Source organism: Topomyia yanbarensis, chromosome 2, assembly GCF_030247195.1.
Source record: "Topomyia yanbarensis strain Yona2022 chromosome 2, ASM3024719v1, whole genome shotgun sequence".
NCBI lineage: Eukaryota > Metazoa > Arthropoda > Insecta > Diptera > Culicidae > Topomyia > Topomyia yanbarensis.
Window position 1 is genome coordinate 80987093 of NC_080671.1, and position 21862 is coordinate 81008954.

The 21862-nt window shown below is 37.7% G+C and overlaps 1 non-coding gene across 1 annotated transcript; it reads left to right on the forward strand.

Moving 5' to 3' along the window:
* The first annotated feature begins 16243 nt into the window (after positions 1 to 16243).
* On the forward strand, positions 16244 to 16366 carry LOC131686465 (U5 spliceosomal RNA). The gene has a single exon (XR_009305121.1). It is a non-coding gene; the product is annotated as a U5 spliceosomal RNA (small nuclear RNA).
* Positions 16367 to 21862: the final 5496 nt, after the last annotated feature.

Consider the following 21862-nt stretch of genomic DNA (forward strand, 5'->3'; position numbering starts at 1 on the left):
GCGCAAAGACAGTGTTTCAAGACCAATGAGGTTGCAACGATCTTCGTATCTGGGCAGATTGTAGGGATCGCTCCAAGGCAGGTGACGCAGTGCAAAACGCACAAATTTACGCTCAATACTCTCGATGCGTTGAATGCTGTTCTTCTAGAAAGGAGCCCAAACAACGGCGGCGCATTCCAGTGTGGAACGAACGAGCGAGCAGTACAACGTTTTTAAGCACTGTACGTTAGTGAAATGCTTAGTAACCCTAAAAATAACTCCTAGATTACGCGAAGCCTTAGACGAGATAAAAGCAATGTGATCCTTAAATGTAAGCTTTGAATCCACAAGAACCACTAAATCTTTCACTGTAGTTTCTCTTTTTAATTTGTTTTGCAAGATAGTGTAGTCGAATGTTACGATGGAGCGTTTTCGTGCAAACGTAATCACAGAACACTTCGAGGCATTCAAAACCATCCTGTTAGTCATGCACCAATTAGCGAAAATGTCTAACTGAGATTGCAAAAACAAGGCATCAGAGTAACTTTTAACTATATGGAATAACTTATAATCATCGGCATAAGACACCTTGAAGCACTTAATCAATGAATCCAGAATGTTTATGTATAGAAGGAAAATATAAGGACCGATATGGCTGCCTTGAGGTACGCCGGACGTTACGTCGAAGGATGAGGATAAATGATTCCCGATTTTAACAGACATTTTACGGCCCGACAAGTAAGATCGAAGCCATTGGTTGATTTTATTGAAGGCGGCCGACAGATCGGTGTATATTGCATCAGCCTGCAATCGATCCTGTAGCGAGCGAGCGATAAATGAGGTGTAGGCTACTAAATTAGTGCAAGTAGATCGCCTGGGAATGAAACCGTGTTGAGTTTCTGAGATGTATCCGGCAATGAAGTCGCTTCTAAATCACCCAGCGACATAGAAGTGAGTAAACCTGACTCACGCCTCTGTTCATTAACGTAATTCCAAAACTTTTTTGGATTGTTACGAAGGTGGCTCTGAATACGATGAAGGTAGGAATTGAAGAGAGACGTATTAAGTTTCTTGTAACAATGATTTAAGAAGATTCTGATTCTTTAGCATATCGGTTCGGTATTTCGAAAACTTTTTTAGAGCTGACCTTTTGGCCAATTTAAACTTTTTTAGTGTACGATTCGACCATGGAGGATATTCACAGCCATGATTGAGTTTTTTAGGAGTAAACTGGTCGATAGCATAAATCAGTACGTTCGAAACAATTTCAGCCGCTGCGTTTGAATCAGATTGTGGCAAGATTTCATTCCAATTGATACGAGACAAGAAAAGGTGCATTCCTCGAAAATCTGTCTTGCGATAGGCATATGTCAGTTTCTCAGTGGTATCTTCGAATGTACAAGGTACACATTTTCGGAGAAAACAATGAAGAGCAGGGTGGTCTTGGCATAGTTTAATGAGAGGAGCTGGAGCACGACAAACGGCAAAGTGATCGGAGAGCTCCTGGCTTCCAAAGCAAAGATCCAAAATACAGTTGTTGTCATTAGTGACGTCACATAGTTGAACTAGCCCCGCGGTGCTGTAACCGTCGAGTAGCTGAGTGATACACGTGTTAGTTGATGAGTGTGATGAGTCTGGGTACAGAAATGATGTATTATTGCGAACACAATTAATGCCGCTAAAGTTGAAGTAGTTGATTGTAATATATTTGCAGTGTCGACAGAAACAATAAACTTCATCAATTAAATTAAAATAAATTTAATTCAGTTAAAAATGCGGGCCCCCAAAACAGACCCGGGCCCCAGGGTAGTTGCCCCCCCTGACCCCCCCTCTCGTCGGGCCTGCTGACAGCAATACCTTGGAGATGATCAACAAGATTCGACATCTGGGCGTTTAACAGCGACCTACCTTCTGTTTCAAACCTCCTGCAATATCCTACATAATAAAGAGTATGGAATGCCGAGAACAACCAACAACCAATCTGCCACTTTTGATAAATCGAACCACGATATAACAATCGCTAAAATTCAGATATTTTTATTCAATAATAAATGTTTCGATCCTATTTCACGGGAGAATTTTCCAGCTTCCCATATTTACTTCAACATCAACAAATACCTCATGGAAGGCAACTGATACCGTTGATGTTTCTGCTGTACTTCAGTGATGTACTTTTAGTGATGAAGACTTCACGACTGTCCTTCGCGGATGATTTCTAGATATTTCGTCTGATTCGCTCAACTGAAATTTTCTCCAACATCTGTGTCCAGTTTTCGTTGATTAACCCTTCATAAGGCCCAGAGTTTGGGGCTATTAATGAATGTTATATTAATAGAAACACGGTTCTCTCACTTAGTTTAGAATATATTTACATTTATTTCGTAATAAAAACTGTTTTGAAAATGTACTGCTACCGCCCGTTAGAAAACGTCAGTCTTTGTAATGTTTGATGTATTTTCAACGAGATTGGTGCAAATATAAAGACATATCGAGCTGGATCAGAAATTCGAAAATAAATTAAGGTGGGTTACTGATTTTTACCCGATTAACAGTAAATAACCCTTGGATTCTGAGGATAAGTTGAAAAATGAGACCACAGATTACAGATGTTTTTTTATTCATTTAATTTTTTTCTTTGCAATTTTTACCACTCATGAACCAAATTTTCGGATTTTTTTAATTTCAATTATAGAGGTTTTAACCTTAAGGTCATTCGCCTCTTCGGCCAGAAAAATCTCTTAGGAAAAATTTCTAACCCTATGTGCGGGGTCGGGACTCGAACCCAGGTGCGCTGCGTACAAGGTAATCGATTTACCAATACGCTACGCCCACTCCCCAATTTTCGGATTAAAAGTAGTTGTTTTTACAAATTTGCATCACCAACTTATAGTCTAGAGTATTTTTTTCAAAATCGAGCTAATTTTATTGTCCAAAAGGAAATCACCGTATTTTTTTTAAAAACTCTTCACCAATCTGACACTTTTCACTGTAAAAAGTAATAAGACAGACTCCTAACAAGTAGGTTTCATAAGATTGGAACACTTCTTACTTCATATTCCTGCCTTATGAACGAAACGAAAAGGTGGCAATATAGTTGCCACTTCTTTATAAAGGGTTAATGTAGAAAGATACGCATGTGTGTAAATCTGAAGTAGTGTTCGGTGAGCATTCGAAATTAAGAAATTGAACTCGAATTGTATTCACCACCGAGAATCTGGAAAAAATCTGCCAGGTATGTTCGAACACGAACTATCGCTAATTTTGCTTTCTATTAACGGACTTCGACTCGCCTGATATGGTCACCCTAATTTTCTAAATAAAATTTATCTAATTTTTTTCTTCTCACCGGAGAAGGTGACCATATTTTTTTTCGTGGAAATCAGAGTTTGAAAATGTTCATTTCATTTCCAAGAAAAGCGACAAAAAAGTAGGATCTATTTGTTTTTTCTTGTTTTGGAATAGCACAGGAAAGGTAGCGAACGCAAAATGGATACTGTGATAAACTCATGCTCATTCTCCGGCGGATTTATTTATCCAGAGAAATAATGTGTTATATTTATCCGGAGAAGTTGTGTGAGTGCCAATTAATTTCTTTTACTCATATGAGTGATAAATGCAATGTCTGATTGGTTACCATTCCTCACCCTCCCCTCCTCTACCGCTCTTTGAGTCGTGACAAATGTCACGATTCACATCTATCTTGCTATTTCTCTATTGATTTCGAAATTTCGAAAGATATTCTACTAATCTAGAATCAGGCCCGTTCGCACGTTCGTTTTGAATTACTTTTAAAAATTTATTATATTCCTGTCCAGAAAAATAAATATACTGCAAACCGTTTGAACACATAAAATGTCATTTGAGTTCGGTCACTTCAGAAACAAGTCAATGAAGAAACCAAGGACGAAACCTTGCGAAGGTGGCTGGAAAGGGATGTATGTCAAGTTCGATGGCTTCTCTGAAGGATCGATTAACGTATCGATAAGCTTCGATATTAGCAAAAGTAGTGAGTAGACAGCAGATGTCGGTCAGAGGGCTAGCAACGGCAGTTAAGGAGGAAAACACAAAGTTAAAGAAAATCGGGATATCGTTGTCTAGAAATTTTTTTCCACCGATGATTATTCCTTTAGAGTGGCAGCGAAATGGATCGCAAAAATTGGCATCGGTATAGGGTGAAATACTGCCGCCAAGAAGTTCTCAGCACCAGCTAGCAGATAAATAGGAACGACTAGCACCAAGAAGGATAAGAAACCCGGCGAAGGTGGTTGTAAACAGATGTAAATCCTTATGGTCGACACCCCCGGACCGGTTCATGTCTCAACAGGGTGCGATATTTGCAGCAGACCTGAGCAGGTGAGATATATCATGAAGGTTTGACAGCAAGTAAGGAAAAGTAGCTATGGATAAAAACATGACGACTCACACAAAACAAAATAAGGAAGAACACAATCCTTATTAAAGCAGTACTTAACGCTTGCCCCGGATGGATGAGGATTGCGAGATACAAGAGGTTTAAGTTTAGTCGGTTGGCTTAATAATTACTACAAACCAATCCGAATACACCACGAGCCAACAGGCAACGCACAGTGGTCAGAAATACCAAAAACGTCACTAGAGGCCAAACCATTGAATATATTCATAGGGTATCTTTGGAGGAATTGTTCGTAAGAATATTCCCCACAACATGATAAAAATTAAATTAAGGCATGGCTTACTATGATTGAAATAGAAAAATTAACTTTTTTTACTGGCGAGGTAGAAAGTTGGTGTCTTCGACAAAGTTTTAGGAATGCTCATAATGAAGAATTTTGTTGAATTACTTGAGCTTGTAGGGCTTAATGTTATCGATTTTTAAAGTATTTTCTAAGGCACATCCCTTAAATTTAGCTATTTAATATAGCTTTTTTCGCTGTGACTTTTCGTGCAAACTATGTTCCAGACAAATGTTGAGGTATTAACATTATTGTTGAAGACTGCATGTAAAAATACACTCAGGTTTTTTTTTACGCGGGGGATACGAGCCGCGTAAATGAAAACCGCGTAAATGAAAACCGCGTAAATTTCAAAATCCGCGTAAATGAAAACCGCGTAAATTTCAAAATCCGCGTAAATGAAAACCGCGTAAATTTCAAAATCCGCGTAAATGAAAACCGCGTAAATTTCAAAATCCGCGTAAATGAAGACCACTTAAATTTAAGAATCCGCGATAAAGGGAACCTCATTGATGGATACCGCGTAAATTCCAAAATCCGCGTAAATGAAAACCGCGTAAATTTCAAAAACCGCGTAAATGAAAACCGCGTAAATTTCAAAATCCGCGTAAATGAAAACCGCGTAAATTTCAAAATCCGCGTAAAAAAAACCGCGTAAAAAAATACCGCGCAAAAAAAAACCGCGTAAAAAAAAACTTGAGTGTATTTTTGAACACTTCATATACAATTTTTACCTGAAATCGGCGGCGCCGCGCACACGTCTTGTAAAAATATTCATTCGTTTTGGAGATATTGAAGAATTTTAAATTTTTTTACACCAAGGTCATCTGCGTATAAGAGAGAAAGATGAAAACCAAAATGGACGAGCAGGCACTATTTTCAATATCCGGACTACGCATAATAAAGGTAAGAAGGTTTTAAGCTCATTTTGTAATGTTTTTACTTGGGTATTTTTACTTACAGTCGTCAACAATAATATGTGGTTTTAATGCCTCCATATTTGTCTAGAGCACGGTTTGCACGAAAAGTCACAGTGGAAAAAGTTATATCAAAAAAACTAAATTTGAGGGTGTTGCCAAAGAAAACGCTTTACAAATCGATAACATTAAATCCTACAAGTTCAACTAGTTCAACAAAATTCTTTATTACGAGCATTTCTAAAACTTTGTCGAAGACACCAACTTTCTACATCGTCAGCATAAAAAGTTAATTTTTTAATTTGATCGTAGTAAGCCATGCCTAATTTTAATTTTTAAAAAGGTTGTGGGGAACATTCTTACGAACAATTCCTCCAAAGATACCCTGTGAATATATTCGATGGTTTGGCCTCTAGTGAATTAAGTTCGCGTTTTTGGGGTTTCCGCCCACTATGCAGCGGTGTCTTTTGATGACTTCTTCTCAATAACAAACAATTACCCAATTTGTTGAGCAGAGTCGTTTGGTTCACAAGACTAGGTCCAGGCCTCTGAAAAAATCTTCAAAATTTGAGGATTTCTGTACGTTTCTTTTAAAATAAACGTTAAAAAATCAAGCCCCCCTGACAATTTTCTGCCTACGGGCCTGTCTAGAATATTCGTGAATGTCCAATCTAATTTGATGTGCGCCGCGTATCATCTCTATCACTTGAAATACATGTATTTTGACAGCTTTCAGATTTAAGATCACTCGCAGTTTGAAAGTGCGGAGTCCAGGTTAGTGGGAAGCGCGCAATCTATCCAACTTATGTTCAAATTCTGTCTTCTCCTGAATAAATATTTCTTTCGAAACGGGGAAGGCTTGTGATAAAAAATTGAAAAATATATAAACTCCAAGCTAATTTAATTCTATATAGGGTGATGAGCCTATTTTGGCAGCATTAGGGAGAACTATAACTATAGCTTATTTTTTCTCACCTGTTTTAGCCAAATCGATAGTGTCATTATCTCATATGCTTGGTTCGAAACCAAGGGGTACGAAATGGGGCCACAATAGGCTCTACTGCCATAATAGGCACATCACCCTATTCTATGAGCGTTTGTATATACTAATACCAAGGAAATTCTTGGTCATCTCAGAAAAATATTTGATTTAACTGGGTTATACCCAAGCAGCATTAAAAGTTTGATAGCACGCTACAAGTGCAGTCTTAGTTTTAAGAAGCTCTTCAAGGGTGCCTTAAAACCGCTATTGTTACTTGTGTATAGAAAATTGAAGATAATATTTTTGAAAAGAGACATTCCACGTGCGTCTTTTTAAATTCTTCGTATCTCCATTGAATTTGGAATGACGTTTTTGTTTTGAAGCTGTACAAAAAACATTTGATAGGAAGCAAAAAAGTAGCCAAAATGGGTCTCCGTGTAGTGTGAAGAATCACAAGTGGGAAGTGGAGGCTTTCAAGGTGAATCCCAATAGTTCAGTTTGACAGACGTGCGAAAAAACTGCAAGATGTACGAAAACGCCAAGTAGTCACACACGTACAAAGTCCAAAAGGCGAGAGAATCTTTTGGGAAAATAACGTGTTTCGGCTGAAGATGTCTAAGTTTGCAAAAAAAAGAATACATGATTGGGCAAGCAATTTGCTCGTGTGAAAAGCGGAGCAGACCATTCTTGACAACTAGAGTAGCCAATGGGCAGGCGTACTTGAAAGAATACCTCCAAAAGCGTTTGCTTCCCCCTCTAAGTTCTCACGGTAGCCGTCCGCTTTTCTGGTTAGGTTTAGCATAGTGCAATTACTCGAAAGATGTTCTGGAGTGGTCCAAGCCTAAGGAGGTGTAGTTCGTGTCAAAGGATCATAACCCCCCGAACGCAACGAAATTGCAACCAATTGAGAGATATTGGGCCATCATGAAGCAGGCACTCCGGAAGCATACTATGAAAGTGAAATCGGATATAGAAATGAGGGAAAATGGATTTTCACACAAACACACACAGGCTGGTTCAAACGTTGTTCCAAATCTTTTGAGCAGTGTTACGAAGAAAATATATGCATTTGGATACAGCTATGTAATCGAATAAAATTGATATGGGATAAGCCTTAAAATATGTGATTTTATTCCCTGCACCTTTGAAAACGATCGGTTAAATGTACGAATTTGGGCGAATCTGTTCGTGTAATGCAATTTGATACCGTACACGGAAAAACATGTGGCATTTTTAAGTTCAAATAATCACGAAAACTTTTTGGTGATGGAGAATCGCAAATCGGGTTTTCGTTTTTGGGAGCTAGCGTCAATCCGGCGCTAGCTTAGTCTTGATACTAATTTAGTGTCGGATTCTGATGAGACGAAGCCGAAACGCAAATTCCATAACTAATTAAGCGGAAGTGACTATAATATTAGTCCTCCTTCTTGTTGTTGGTCTATTTAACTGTACACCCAGGTTTTTTACGCAGCTTTTTTTTTGGGGGGGGGGGGGGGGTTACAGGGTTTTTTTTACGCGGATTTTCCAATTAACGCGGTTTTTTACGCGGATTTTACAATTAACGCGAAAGCAAAAGACTTAGAAGATTTTCGGAAAGATGGAAGAGACGGGTCTGCAAGACTCCTTATGGACCACACCCCAACAATATGGGTATTTTCGGAATGGACTTGAAGAGTAGGTGCCAGAAAATGATTTTTGACGCCATTCTGAAATCAAAGATGGCAACTTCCGGTTTAGTAAGTGCCAGAAATTGATTTTGATGCCGTTTTGACATCCAAGATGGCGACTTCCGGCTTAGCGAAACTCGCTATAATCCAATCAAAATGGGTATCTTCGGACTGGTTCGGTGCCAGAAATTTTGAAATCAAAGCTGGTGACTTCCGGTTTAGTGAAATTCGCTATAACCCAATCAATATGGGTATTTTTGGAATGGACTTTACGAGTAGGAGACAAAGATCGATGTTTGACGCCATTCTTAATTCCAAGATGGCGACTTCCGGGTTAGCCACATTCACTATAATCCAGTCAATATGAGTATTTTTGGAATGATCTTAGCGAGTAGATTCCAAAAATTGATTTTTGACGCCATTTTGAAAACCAAGATGGCGATTTCCGATATAGCGAAATTCGCTATAACACAATCAATATGGGTATTTTTGGAAGTTGTTTTAATTAAACTGTTGAATTTACTTAAATTTAAGCAATATGTTTAATTTTTTTTTTTTTACCATTTTTTTGTTAACCATTTTTGTTAACGACCTATTGAGTTAATTTGTCAACAGTTTTTTCGGCATTTAATTAGCAAGGGACTGGAAGGTGAAGTATATTTTTCAATATTTAGAGCCATAGTACTCAAGGGAGAGCAAGGTGTTGAAAGGAGAAAGTTTAGAAACAGTCACAATAGTCGATAAAATAAAATCACTCAGGCAGGCAATTGGTGAGGGAACAAACAAAACTGGCTCATTCAATGAGTTTCAACGTCGCAAATGCTTAGTGTGGAAGTTTACCGTGACTTAACTTTTTGTCGGTTCCGACAGCATGAAGTAACAAGTTACTTTACGCTTGTTCGGACATGCCGTAGACTCAGGTGATTCGCATTTCTAATGCCAAAAGACCTTGACCACTACGGTAGCAGACAAAGGGTTAAGTCGCCGGTGAGCTCTAAGCTTGCATATATGATCCTTCCACGCTTTTCTAAACTTTCTCCTTTCAACACCTTGCTCTCCCTTGAGTACTATGGCTCTAAATATTGAAAAATATACTTCACCTTCCAGTCCCTTGCTAATTAAATGCCGAAAAAACTGTTGACAATATGTTTAATTTGAATAAATTCAAATCCCCAACTCACACCACATATGTCTCTTTCTTCTCTCTCTTCCATTCTTATCGCACTCTTCTGGATGAACACATAAAAATATTTTGCATTTTGCTGGTTTATGATTAGATCTTATATCTTATTAGATTTTATACTTGAGGGTAAACCGGAAGTCGCCATCTAGAATTTTAAAATGACGCCAAGCATCGACGTTTGTCTGCTACTCGTCAAAACCATTCCGAAAATAATCATATTGATTGAGTTGTAGAGAATCTCGCTAAGCCGGAAGTCGCCAACTGGGATTTGAAAATGGCGCCAAAAATCAATTTTTCATGGAAAACCTTGCGGGAAGGTGCATATTTATTTATTTCTGGCACCTACACGTCAAGACCATTCCGAAAATACCCATATTGATTGGGTTACAGCGAATTTCGCTAAACCGGAAGTCGCCATCTTTGATTTCAAAATAGCGTCAAAAATCAATTTCTGGCACCTACTCTTAAAGACCATTCCGAAAATATCCATATTGATTGGGTTACAGCGAATTTCGCTAAGCCGGAAGTCACCATCTTTTATTTCAGAATGGCGTCAAAAATCAATTTCTGGCACCTTCTCTTCAAGACCAATCCGAAAATACTCATATTGATTGGGTTATAGCGAATTTCGTTATATCTTTGACTTCAAAATGGCGTCAAAAATCAATTTCTGGCACCTACTCTTAAAGACCATTCCGAAAATATCCATATTGATTGGGTTACAGCGAATTTCGCTAAACCGGAAGTCGCCATCTTTGATTTCAAAATAGCGTCAAAAATCAATTTCTGGCACCTACTCTTAAAGACCATTCCGAAAATATCCATATTGATTGGGTTACAGCGAATTTCGCTAAGCCGGAAGTCACCATCTTTTATTTCAGAATGGCGTCAAAAATCAATTTCTGGCACCTTCTCTTCAAGACCAATCCGAAAATACTCATATTGATTGGGTTATAGCGAATTTCGTTATATCTTTGACTTCAAAATGGCGTCAAAAATCAATTTCTGGCACTTTCTCTTCAAGACCATTCCGAAAATACCCATATTGATTTGGTTGTAGTGGATTTCGCTAAACCGGAAGTCGCCATCTTGGATTTCAAAATGGCGTCAAAATCAATTTCTGGCACCAACTCTTCAAGTCCATTCCGAAAATACCCATAGTGTTGGGGTGTGGTCCATAAGGAGTTTTGCAGACCCGTCTCTTCCATCTTTCCGCAAATCTTCTTAGTCTTTTGCATTCAAAAGGACTTAGAATATTTTTTACAAAAACTGTGTAAATTGCGAAATCCGCGCAAAATAAAAACTGCTAAAATTCTTCTAAGTTCTTAGCATATAAAAGGACTTAGAATATTTTTGCAAAAACCGCATTAATTGCGAAATCTGTGCAAAAAAAAACTTCCAAAAATATTCTAAGTCTTTTGCTGAGAGTTTTTTTTACGCTGATTTTCCAATTAACGCGGTTTTTTACGCGGATTTTCCAATTAACGCGGTTTTTACGCCTTTTTTCCAATTTACGCGGTTTTTTACGCGGTTTTTACGCGGTTTTTTCAATAAACGCGGTTTTTACGCGATTTTTCCAATTAACGCGGTTTTTTACGCGGTACGTATTCCCCGCTTAAAAAACCTGGGTGTATTGCTACTATGTCTCTTTTTATAAATACTGTTATTGGTGTAAAGTTAACATTGGTACTAAAGAATTATATCCTTAAAGCTGCGTAAAAATTCTAGCGATCAAGATGCAATCAAATTTGTTCACTGCTCACACTTGTGACCGGAGATATGAGGCTTTGAAGATCCGGAACATTACCGGTTTTTTAACAAATCAGAGGCCTAATTCAGAAGACTCTGAAAAAGTACAAGAAGTTTTACCCTTAAAGTTGCGGAAAGCTCTAGCGATCAAGATTCAATCAAATTTGTTCAATTTTTACTTCTTTGAACTTTTTAGCGGCTTCTGAATTAGGCCTAAGATTTGGTGAATACCGGTAAAGTTCCGGATCTTCAAAGCCCCATATCTGCGGTCACAAGTGCGTGCGGTGAATAAATTTGATTGCATCTTGATCGCTGGAGTTTTCCGCAACTTTAAGTGTTTAATTCTTTGTACTTTTTCAGCACCTTCTGTGTTAGGCCTGAGATTTGATGAATACCGGTAATGTTCCTGGATTTTCAAAGCCCCATATATCCGGTCACAAGTGCGTGCGGTGAACAAACTTGATTGCATTTTATTTCCTACAAAATCCGGTGTATATATTGTCATGCTTTTTCAGCGGCTTCCAATTAATTGCCTTTTTGGTCGGATTTCTTCCACTGTACAGTCCTTGACAAGGAGATACATCTTGACTTAGGAACTCCTGTTTTCAGTCACCTTTTACGACCAGGGAACAGGAACCCACTGGATCAATTGTTGGCTGAGATACTTCAACCCGCTGGTTTCCATTCGCCTTACAGGCTATCTTTATACCGAGAAGTATAATAAACTTATTAGCTACACGGCTTATCCAAGCTGCCCTTAAAAATGTTAACATTGAACGACAGCATCCATAGATGGCCAAGTAGCTGGCAATACCAATGTTTAAAACAATACCAAAAAGTTTACTACTATAGTTAATATATTTATTTATTAACAGATTAAGGCCGAAGTGGCCTGTGCCGTATACAAAAGATTCCTCCATTCCACTCGGTCCATGGCCGCGCGTCGCCAGCCACGCAGTCTGCGAAGGGTCCGCAAATCGTCTTCCACCTGGTCGATCTATCGTGCTCGCTGCGCGCCACGTCTTCTGGTACCGGTCGGATTGCAATTGAGAACCGTTTTCACCGGGCTATTGTCCGACATTCTGGCTACGTGCCCGGCCCACCGTAGTCGTCCGATTTTCGCGGTATGACAGCTGATGCAACTCATGGTTCATTCGCCGTCTCCATGTGCCGTCTTCCATCTGCACTCCACCGTAGATGGTACGCAGCACTTTCCGTTCGAAGACACCAAGTGCGCGTCGGTCCTCCACGAGCATGGTCCAGGTCTCGTGCCCGTAGAGAACTACCGGTCTAATCAGCGTCTTGTAGATGGTCAACTTCGTACGACGGCGAACTCTGTTAATATAGGGTTTCACCAAAAACATAGACGCCGTCCGAAAAAAAACAGAAAGCTGAAAAGTGCGCTGGTACGCACCTGTTAGCTGCTCTAGGAATCGGTGATATTTTTATCTTCAGCATTACAGTGGATTACATTTTATTATAACTTGTTCAAAAACAAATAAATCAAAGGCATATTTGGAATACCACCAGAAGAACCGTTCATCCCATTGGATTAGACTCCATCGAAGCGGCAAATTGGCTCAAACTTGCAGCATCCATCGGCAGGTTATGACCAACCAGTAATCCAATTCATAAAAAAATCGATTCCTTTCGGTGCCTAACGCCGCTGCGGCTAACGGGTACGGCCTGCGAAATTCCCCGGGCAGTAAACATTCATTGTCGTTATAAATAAACGCTATGAATTTAAAATCAAGCGCAAGATTTACAAAAATTTATGCTTCCAGCCATTATCTGCTTGCCGGGTGGAATATTTGCTAGAAGTGATCCCACCCCAGACCTGCTTCCCAGCTATCCCAGTTCCTGGTTTTGCAGCGAAACGGTGGCATTGCTTGCGCTTTAGAATCCTTCAAACATTCTTGACTTTATCGCGCGTCGTCATGATACCGTTCTCATCCCACACTTTGCATCGCTCCCGGTGATCCAACCAGAAGGGGAGGAGGGCATATCAAGTTTAAAAGTGGGCGGAAAATGGTACGAGGGAAAAAGCAGATGCTAAAGTGAACTGACATTTCGACAATTTGAGAAAATTTCCCTACGACAGCTAGGGGAGAATCCGGAAGGGCAAATCTTTTAAAACACAGGGAGCTGGATTTAAATACCTTAATATGATTAGGACAAAAGATAAAGTCTAAGCGATTTCCATGCTCCATTTGCTCGGAGGTAAACGGCTGAAAAAGGTACAATATAAAGCGGTTTGCCACGCTGGCAACCAAGACAAATTTCGGAACGGCATGCAGAAATCCGGTGCGATGATACTTTCGGGAAAGTGTCTGCTCTGAGATTCATGTGCATTTTGGGAGTTCCGCCAAAGGAATTGCAATTTCCAGGAGATTAATAACTGCGATAGAATTCATCCAATTAACATTTGTCCAGTTTTATGGATATGGTGCCAGCAGTAAAAGCAAGAGCATCCGTTCGTTTTAGTGGCCGACTACCTTCGAGGTTACATTCCGTGCCGGGTAGCGGTAGCTTTCCGAATTACAGATTTTCATGACCACAACGACAACCCGGCACTGCAATAAAATCGAAACGTTGAGTGTTCATATGCAGGAAACACATTAGTTTGATGGAAACATTAGCACTTCCGTCCTTGTTAGCTATAAAAGTAGATTTCGCGTCGTACAAGGGAACGGACCGTTTGTGGTTCAACTGCGGTGTTGTTCTGAGATAAATGGTACGTAGTAGTAACATTAAAAGCAAACAGACTATTCTGGCAACACTGGGCGTCCATTTCCGTGCCTGACTGCACTCGCTTGTAGCAATAAAATCAAAATAGATTCTGGCTTTATCTGCTCGTTTATTTATGCTTTCAGCATCTATTAGGGACAACACTTCTGTAATCGACTAATCCTCACGGATTTGTCTCGTTCAAGCGAAAAATACAGCAACCCTATCCACCGTGTAGAGCAGAAAGGTTCTTCCTGTCGTTTTGACGTTGATTTGGTGCGCCCCGCTCGTTCCTTTCATTGACTTTGGCCTTTCGAACCGTTTCCTGGGTGCACTCTGGGTTGAGCCAATGTTTAACCATTTCCGATACACCTTACGATAAGAGGATGATTTTCCGTTGGTCCATCCTTTCCGCCTTTCCGGTTGTGCACCCCAGAACAGAATATCAGTCCAATTTTCGCAGTTGTGTTGCCGCCGTGGGGATTCTGGCGCCAGCATGAAAAATAGAGGAAACAAAAAAAAACACCACAAATCACATTAAAACATTCTCGCTCGTTAAGTTTGTGTGTAAGTCTTTTCACCAGATGCATGGTTCGGCGAGAGCGAGGGGTGAAAGCAAGTGTCACTCGCTTGCGACAACAGAATTTGCTGCGTGTTGCGGGATTGCAGATAACACTAACCATAGTACCTAACAGTCATCTAGCGAACCGAGCGAATCACTGCCGAAAGGCAGCAAGTAGACTTCACAGATAGACAGGAAGAATGGTAACTGGTGAAAACAAAGGGAATTAGTCTGGATTTCGTGTGTCTGTGTGGAAAGGAAATTGAGCATGGATATTGCAAGAGTGCTGTAGGTAATCACATACGGAAGTGTGAAGGGATCCTGTCGAGAGATGCATCGTCACTTTGTTTGTGGACACTCTAGCACTCAGAGTTTACAATTTTCGCATTCGTGAACAGAATAAGGCGATCTTTCACCTACTTTGACCAGCAATAAAAAAGCGAACATACGGAGTAAAATTGTTTGCTCTCCAACTTTTCGCGACAAGACAGCATTGGATCTCATCTTTTCGCGGTATAATATAAGATGATATTTTCACTCTTAATGTAAAACTGCCGAATAACTAATGGTTTCGCAAAAATTCACAAAAATGAGTAGAAACAGATCCTTAGAATGAAAACACAGCAATAATGTGGGCAAATAAATTCTATAATGTAATATATTAATGGTTTTTCTTGAACTTAAGTTATCACAAGGTCCGAAGCTACGAAATTATTACGCTTCCATACTGCATTGTCAGCAAATTCTCGCAATTTCTTGAAAGGTGAAAAGTTGGGTCCGTGCCTACTAAGGATGAAAAAGCTGTGCGATAAACTGCTTGTCATGAGAATGAGCGAATATTTTAACCTCTGCTAGCACTAGATACAAATTGTTGAGTAATACGTCATTGGAAAGTAAATGGATAAAATAGATTTTTTTGGTCCAGATACCCAAGTGGAAATTTTAGTTTTCTAGCAAACTACAAGTGCATTCTAGGTTTTAATAAGATCTTCAAGACTATCACAAAACAACAATTGTTACTACACATAAAAAATAATGAAATTTAAACGACATGTAAATCAATACGAAGTAAACATACAACGATTGAATCAAATATTTGAATGAAAATTACGTTAAAATCAATTGGAGCATCAAACAGCATACAATTTTATACTTTAATTCGTGTAATATTACATGTCATTCATTTTACAGCAGTATTCGAGTAAAAATACATTGAAGTGCATTGGTTTTCCGTTTAAAGAAACTGTAATTTTCAATCCACGGGTAAAATTATAATAGGGGAGACTGAGGAGACTTGATCCCCTGTTTTATTTTTTAATCTAACTCCGTGAAATTATAAAAAACTATGTATTTTTTGTAGTTTTATATTGTTTCTAGGGTTGACTGATAATCATAACAAAATTACATGGAAATAATATACTGGGCATGAGCTATGCGCATTTCTGGAAAACAACAAAAAAATGGAAAATTCTTTCAATAGTGGAGACTCGATCCCCAATTTGGGGACACTTGATTATTTTTTGAAAACGAGTTTAAAAGAGCATGTAGGGTAATAAGGCTATTTTTGCCCTGTTCCTATAATCATCGTACCCATCGAAAGCCTTTGGTTAGAGTAGTGTCTGCCATCTTTGCTCAACGCATTGGCTCAAATGGTATTGCGATAATTGGGGTACTCGATTAGTTTTTGCTGCGCTCAAACAGAAGATTTTCATCATTCTCAAGACAATTTTGTTATTATATTGGCTCTTAATAAGAGGTGAATGACTAACTCTGATCTCGCTTCAATTATCGAATAAATCTTTCGCCTTTTACTAAAGATTTCCGTGGAGAGGGATACTTTAATGAGTCTAAATTAAATTTTTGTATGACACGATTCTAAAGTGGGTCGAGCAAAAAAAAAAATGGCACCTTTACGCTAACGCATACGTGCCTTATCAAATAAACAAATTGAAAAAAAAAAGGGGTGAATGACTTGAAATAATAAAATTTATAATAAAATGATGTGGTACCTTCCCTAATAGGGCAATAACAAATTCTCCAAATTATTTGAAAGCTGTCGTCATTATGGTGGAGGAACGTCAAATGTGTCAAATACATGGTTGCTATGTATACTGTAGTAAACAATTACAGTTAAGTTTCTGTACGATGAAGCATTCATTTTCGACAATTTTTTTTATTTTTTTATAGCAATTAATTTAATTATTCTGGCGTGAATCTGTTTTTTTTTTTCAGTGGTGTGTATGAAGAATGGCGAAGGGGATCAAATCTCCACGAATTTGAAGGGATCAAGTGAACCCATAGCATCTATTTCAGCAAACTTTTGTACAAATATAGTTGAACAAAAAAATCAACTCAATCATAACGTTTTCATATAATTGACAATCTCCTGTAATTCTGTATGCAAAAAGATAGTATGTAGTGGGTAACTTTATCAATTGTATAAAAGTTTGAAAATTTAGAAAATAAATCTTCTTCAGTTCTTCTGAGATTTTTTTCGTTAAATCGGCAAAAATTCGGTTACACTTGTCCAATTTCTTTTTTTTTTTGTGTTAAAGAAAGTTATGTTCAGATAAAACTACGCAACTTTGTAGTATATTCGATTGATGTATTCTGATCCGCCTTTGAGTTACAATGATGGGATCAAGTCTCCCCGGGGATCAAGTCTCCTCAGTCTCCCCTACAGTAATGTTTCGATTATATCACGGTTGGTTTGTATTTTAGCGTGATATATTTGAAGCGTGATATATTCAAAACAAACCAAAAAATTACATTCAAGCATTAACCCATGTATTTCTATAAACAAAAAGTAATAAAAAGGTCAAGTTAGTCAAAAGCATAAATCATAGTAGGGTAATGAGCCTATTTTTGCCCTGCTTCTATAATCACACTACCCATTTGAAGCCGTTGCACAGTGGCGTAACTGTATCAAATCCATGGCCAAAATTATTTCACATGTTTTTAAGCTTTTTTATACGATAGCAAGTGAAGAAAAATAGTTTTTCGTGCTTCTAGATAATTTATGACCAAAATATGATAATATGAAGCCTCCTTGCAGTGTGATGCAGTGCCGAATATAAACGAATTACACAAGCCTTACTATTTTTCAAAGTAAACGTGTTTTTAGAGTATTCTATCAGTTTGAGGAAACCTCGCATTGAGATTTAATCTGTTTCAACTTTTGTTTCAAGTTCGTATGTTTATTTATTCAGGTTTTTGTAAATTCGGTAATAGAACTCTATCCAAGTAATTATCGTATTCAATCTGGATTATTCAGTATTCACGTTAGCAACTGCAATCCGAAGAAAAGGAACTGGAAATGAAAGGATTGCATAATTTGTTTGATGCTTTGTTTTCTTTTCCAAAGCAAGTTGTGTACGCTACGTTTTATATACCAAGGTTAGTGTAAGTTATATTTCACGCTCTTCTATTTCGCTATCGTGGTCACAATAACTCAAGTTGGTTAATGGACGAACAATCTTAATTTTCAATTTACTGAATTCACATCGCAATCTAACAAAAAATAAAATGGTGGACTCAATCAAATTATTCTTGTCATATAAGCTTTTTTAAATAGTCACAATATAGACTTTTTAAAATTTTATTTTCTTATATTTGAGCAAAAAACTCATTTCAAAACAGCTGTAAAAAACCGAATGGGATTAATTTGGAATGTTTTCTTAGTGAAACAGTGAGAGGGCACTCCAAATAATCTTCTCCTTTTAACGGATTTACCCGTCATTGCCCGACAAGGTACATTTTTTACTAACGAATATGTTGAAAATTGGAAAAAGTGAGCACATTTTTAAAACCTACCTAAAAATGAAAAAGAAAAGCAAAAAAATGGATCCCAATTGATTGTTTGCTTTGAAAAGTACGATTTCGTATTAAATATTGACTTTGGGTAATTAGATTTTGAGCAATCTGAAAAATTGTGGGATAATGGCTTTCAAGCTAATAAAATGTGTAAAAAAGTCACTGATTTCAAATTATTGCATGCAAAAATTATCAAAAGAAAACGCTTTTATTTGTAAGCACAACGTTAGAGTATTTTTCGAAGAACAATTTAAGCTGAAAACATAAACAAATAACCAAAAACAGTATTTTTGCGTTGGTTAGAGTAGCGTCTGCCATCTTTGTTCAACGCATTGGGTAAAACGGTATGGCATCAGTGGATAATCTTACGTAGCGCATACCGTTTCTTAAAATAGTTGAATCACCCAAAACTAAACTTGAAAGAATCTGCCACATTAAGGTTCTGGACAAATATCTTGAATATTAAAATCAGCGTATTCGAAGAGACTACGATTCAGTTCTGGTTGTTTCAACATCCATAAAAATAATCCTATCACCAATTGTTGACAACCTTTTCAAAAGAATAGTATTCATATCGATTCAAGAGAAAATGCATATCTTGGCATATTTACCATATCATTAACTAACAATTTAAAAAAGAAGTCAATTTGTTTACCTTCTACACTAAACGGTCCCTTAAGACACGGCAAATAAGTTACGAAGAATTTAAAACCAAAATTAAAATCGGTCGAAAGATATTTCGGCAATCCTAGTCATTGCAACAACGTCTTGGTAAAACATGATTTCGAGATTATTCACGTTTACAGTTTCGCGCCACGCCCTCTCTTCACTTAAAGGAACAAGATGAACAGCGCTATAACTTTGCTTCTACTACTTATACCTCTATAAAAATTTCAGAAACTTTCTTAAGAATCTATACTTTAAGATAAAAGAATAAAAAAAGTTCGACTTTTTGACCGACCTCATCATATATAAACCCTTAACGAAATAGTTCGAAACCTAATAATAGGCTCATTACCCTATATGTAAATAAGCAAATCAATTGTAAAAAATCCTTAAAGTGCCAGGACACAACATGTGGCTTAATTGGATCAAAACGTAGTGTGCCTTGTCTGTTTTTCAAAAAGCGTGATATAATCGAGATAAAACCGTGATATAATCGAAGGTGATATAAACGAGTATTGATATAAACGCATAGTGATATAATCGAAACATTACTGTAAAATTCGTTGAAGAAAGCACGACAAGTCTTGTGTATTTGTGGTGGAACTTAATTTTACATTTATATTCATGCTCCAAATATGTGCACGAAAATAAACTTAAAATTACAAAATATTTGTTTCTGTGTAGGGTAGTTTAATGTAGCCTCTATTATGCCAACGTCAGTTATTCTAATAATCCCTTATGTTCTGCGGTTTATAAAGGTTGTTTTTTTTTCATTTCCTACAAAATAAATGTATAGGATTGGCTCAAATTTTGAAAAACTTTTTCTGAGGTCCGACTTAACTTGACAAATTGGGACAATGTCTTAGAGTGGGACATGGTTATATGAAAAAAATAAAATTTGACTCCGAGTAACTTTTTGGGTCCCATTTAGCTCCCAGAACAACTCTGCAAATTTTTAGCTCGATCGGTGAAACTATATTTTTGCGCCCACGCTTTAAAGTTTACATGGGATTTCGCATGGGAAAATTGTCTTTTGCAAATTAATTCTTCCAAGAGTCGCCCGTTATCTCCTAAAAATAAATAGATGTCTGATTTTTATAGAAAATTTGTCATGGAAACAAAATCTAGAAGACTGCAAAACTATCTGATGCTTGTGGAAAAAGTTATTAAGCAAAAACCGATTGATGCCCTGAAGATTGATGAAACTTTCACTTTTCATAGCATCACTGCTTCTGACGGTTTTATTATATACAACATTTTTAACCTTCTCTTATTATGTACAAAAGAAGCCTCAATTTATCTTTCAAAACCTTGCGAAGTGGTCAAATAGTATAGATAAACGATTTAGATACGTTAAGAAAGGATTAAAACAAAATTGCGAATAATTGGACAACCAAGAGCAGTGGTGCTAGAAAAAATGAATATATTATCAATCGTCAGAGCATCAATCGGTTTCTGCTTAATAACTTTTTTTCTCAAGCATCAGATCGTTTCGTGGTTTTCGAGACTTTTTTTCTTTGTTAAATTTACTATACAAGCCACATAACGATTTATTTTTAGGAAATAATGGGCGACTCCTGGAGGAATTATTTTGTAAAAGTTAACTTTCCCATACAAAATCCCATGTAAACTTTAAACAGTGGGCGCAAAAATATAGTTTCACCGATCGAGCTAAGAATTTGCACAGTTGTTCTAGGACCCAAATGGTACCTAAAAGTTGCTCGGAGCTGGAATCTATTTTTTGGCCCACCCTAATGTCTATATGTGTGCGCATGTACCGGTATGTATGTACACTAATGTCATGTAATTATCTCAGTAATGGCTGAACTGATCTTAACGAAAATAGTTTCAAATGAAAAGCCCAACGTGATAATTTGACACAATTATTTTTGTTTTTGGATATGTTGTTTACTTTCTGAGACATGGGTTATTTTGACAAAACAACACATTTTAAGGAAATAACTTTCGAAGAAAGCAATTATGTCACACTGCATATAAATAGAAAAAAATCCTTTCCAACAAGATATATATTATCAAAATCCGTTCATGAACGGGGGAGATATTAATCATTTTATCACAGAGAACATACGTCCATGTTCATATAAATAAGTTTAAAAAAACTTGTGTAAACATTTGAATGAAAAACCGTTAAAACCCTAGCACCACCATACCAGTTTATCCCAAAATAGAGGTTGAAGCATTTGAAGTATATCGTCCATTTTGAATTGTCTATCTAATCAACTCAGGGTAGCCAGATTGAATTCATATTAGGCGCCATTCATATACCACATGGACAAAAAAAACTTCGGTTTGACCCCCTCCTCCCCCTACATGGACAAGCATGGACACTTCATGTACCCTATCCCCCGCCTCACGATATCCACGTGGACTTTCCCGATATCAACTGAATCACGAGCACCCGCAGTTGTTGCTCAGACCCAGCAAATGCTGGAACAACAAAACCTACGCACAGTGTACCCACTCATTGTGATGCTCCTTCTACTGCCCAATCCCAATCAACTGCCAACACCGCCGACTATTAGGTTTTACATCAACCGACCTAACCCCACAAAATGAACCGAATGAACTTCGCTTGACAATACTCGATGGTTTGTTTACTTAGGAGTTACGTGAGTTTGAATGTAACAGATGAGTGCAACACTCGCACTCACGCAACTAACAAAGTAAACAAACCACCGAGAATTGTCAAACATGAACTTTATTCATCATGAGTTCATTCGTGTCGTCATCTTGTAGAACTCAATAAAGTTAATGCCAAAAAAACACGGTTACACAATCGTAACCCGTAGGTCCCACAAACAACTCAAACCAGATTATCGTGAAAACTTATACAACATCAAACAGCAGGCGATGTAGCTAATGGATCAGCAACAAGAAAGAAAAT